The sequence below is a fragment of the Quercus suber genome, unplaced genomic scaffold, assembly GCF_002906115.3.
Source record: "Quercus suber isolate HL8 unplaced genomic scaffold, Cork oak 2.0 scaffold_354, whole genome shotgun sequence".
NCBI classification, from domain to species: domain Eukaryota; kingdom Viridiplantae; phylum Streptophyta; class Magnoliopsida; order Fagales; family Fagaceae; genus Quercus; species Quercus suber.
This window is the reverse complement of record NW_027069806.1, coordinates 296,710-300,049: the sequence shown is the minus strand read 5'-3', so window position 1 is coordinate 300,049 and position 3,340 is coordinate 296,710.

Here is a 3,340-nt window from a genome sequence, read left to right as displayed (position 1 = left end):
AAACCTTTACGAAAACCCAAACCAAACATGCACTAACCTTGACCCATATTCATCAATGTCACATTTAAAATGGTAAGAGCACTCACGTTAGACTCAATTCACCAAATGTTTAACCAAAAAAATGACTAAACTTACAAAATAGTCTCAATATTGCCACTATTCATCTACAAAAAAATTAATATTAATTTCTCTCTCCCTCTACCACTCTCTTTCTTTCATTCTTGTAGAGCTCTTTCCTCAAAAACTAATGGAGAGAGATAAAGAATAAAAAATAAATAGAAATGTGATTGAATATTAAGGTTGATGTAGTTCTCTATGAATAGTATCTTAGCTAAAGTAGTAAAAGTGTGCCTTTTAGACCAAATTGAACTAAAATTTCCTTGAGGCTGATGTGAATGCTCTAAGACTGCAAAATGGATCTTACTATTATCAGAATTCAATATCATCTGTAGAAATATATGAATGGATGAGCAATAGCAAATGATGTTGCCCAATTTTCCTTTTGTTGAGGCAAAAGGAGTTGTAGCCCAATTTTCATATGAATAGAAATCTTCTATTCTACTTTTTGTATTTTATTTTATGCTCCACCAACTCTATTACGTATGCCATGTGTATGATTTTATTTTTCATTTTAGACTTTAGTTATTTTATAAAAAAAGTTATATAAATACATAGTAAATTGTGATTTATGAAGCATAAAATAGAACACAAAAATGGGACTACAAATTTGTATTCAGGATATACATTAATAATGGAAAACATCACAAGGAAAATGTATTTCAATGGAGTAACATATAGTTAAGATAGTACCAACAATGTGACAAGATATGGGGTTTGCATTTTGGGCCATGAGGTTGCAGTTAACCTTGGGCAACCTATAGGCTATAATCTATATAGCAGTTTTGTTGTGCACATTGAGTCATTGACTTATTGACAGGAAAGATATAAATCGATTTGTTGAAGCTCGATGCTTTTCATTGTATGGATCCAACTTTCGAGACATTCTAAAGGTTGAACCTTTTTTTTTTTTTTAGGAAACAGTAATACTTATTAAAACACACGAACATGAAAATAATATATAGAATTTTTTAAACAGACTTATAATATATTACATAACTAAAGTACCACTACAAAAGAGCCTAACATTTGTAATAATAGCTTGAGATTATAAGAACTAAAACTCTATAGAGGTCGAACATTGATACTTCTTGGATGGTCGAAAATTAAATAAATATTTATCTTTGGCAGGGCATTTAATTGAAAAAGTTATGCATCTCGTTTATTTCTTCCGCTCATGCTCAACATGCCATCCACATACTTTTATCGATAGGGCTGCACTTGAGCTAGATAAGTTGGTATTAGTAATTAGTATAGAGATGAGAGAGTTTGGATTGAAGAAACTAGGGCTGCAAATGAAATGTCCGGCTTGACTTGGAAAAAAAAATTGTTTATGTTCCTTTATATAGCAATCAGACCAAGCTAAAGTTTAAATTAAGCTCGATTGTTAAATGAGACAAGTTCAACTATAATAATGTCTTCATGAACAACTCATAAATATGAGCCTTAATTTAATATATAGGTATGTATAGAATAAATAAAGAACCCATTTTGTATTATAAATTATATATAATTCTTAATAATACAAGGTTGATAAAAATAATATTTATATGTTTATGAATGAATTTCATTCTAATTGATCAACTAAAATAATATAATTTCTGTAGGGACTCAGTTTGGATTGACCCTGGATATGAATGGGTTTTCAGCCTAACAAGCCCAAACAATAAATTTTTAGAGCATGGGTCCAAGAACTAGTACTGTATGACAGGAAAGGTTATACTCATCTGGTAACAAGGGATACTTTAGGTTTATTCCTTGAGAAAAACTCTCCTCGGCTTTCTCTCAATCCGCCTCTCTTTGCTTTTTTCTTTCTTTCTCGAAAAAGCCTCCCCCTCCAATTTCATTCGTTTCTCTATTATATACTCCGTTCTCCCTTCCATTTCCATTGTACACGTGTAGTTCTTATCATGGGAGCTCCTTTCTGTCCCATCCAGCACCTACCGGAACGTTCTGCTCAGTGGCCATAAAGCTGCTTAGTCACTGTTCTGGTATCACCTCCACATTAATGCGGCCAGAGGGTTAGCTGGAAAGCATTTAATGTGGAGGTGATGGCCTTGGAAGATATTTGATATCTTCCCCGACTCCCCCTTAGGTCTATACCCAATTTCCAGTTCAGATACAACTTTGCGGAGTCTCCTCAATAAAACGAAAGTTACATTCACCTCGGACTTTGGCGTCCTCGGACATACGTTATGCCGCTGTATACAATATCCACTCCTTTCTCCTATATTATCCATTTAATAATAATAAAACTTTTTTAGGCTATCCTCGGATAACTACGCGTCCTCGGATTGGGCCGTTGGGCCCCGAGCCCACTTCTGAGGATTACTATATCTTTTTAACCAACAGGCCCCACAATAGCCCCTCAAAATCTCGCTTTTTGCTACCTCGGAAAAAAGGAAGATTTTGATATCTAGCCCTCATTTATTTCGTAGGTTTCCCCCGCTTTCAGAATGTCTTTTTGTTTGCCCAAGACACGCTCCTGACGTTTCGGCGTCATGAGCACGCCATTATTAAATGATAACTGCTCTGTTGTCCCACATGTTCAATGACCTGATGCAAATCTAACGGTGGGGAATCCTTTGCATTTATGGGCGGGGTTTTTCCCGCTCCCACTTTTTGTGCCCTTATAAAGTGCCTTTCAAATCAAATCTTTCTTCAGTTACAAATTACTCCTTCTCAGCACGTATTCATTGAATCTGTCTTTCTCTCATTACTCCATGCTCTCATAAATACTAAGAGCCCGTCCGAGGAGCCTATTCTCCAAACCTGTAAGTTTCCTTAACCCTCCTTAGTTTTCCATCTTCTGTATCAGTTTTTCTCTGCGACTGTTAGAAAATGGGTAGATTTAAGTATCTAGTTGATTCCGAGGAGCAAATAGAATCATTTAAGGCTAAGTATAGGATTCCTTCAACAGTGGGTATGAGATACGCTTCCCCCCAAACTTGGTTGCACGATAGAAAAACGGGGGAGGTAGTCATCCCCATGGTAGCTTTTGTCGAGGGAGGGATGACTATCCCAATGGGTAATCTGACGAGAAATTACCTTAGGTTCTTTAGGTTATTTCCCACGCAGTGCGCCTCGAATATGTTCAGGGTGCTTGGGAGCATAGAGGCTTTAAACGCCTTATACAATTTAGGTTTGACCCATCACGATGTGAACTGGGTATATAACCTCAATCATTTGAAGGATCAGGGATATTACCTTAAGTCTAGGTACC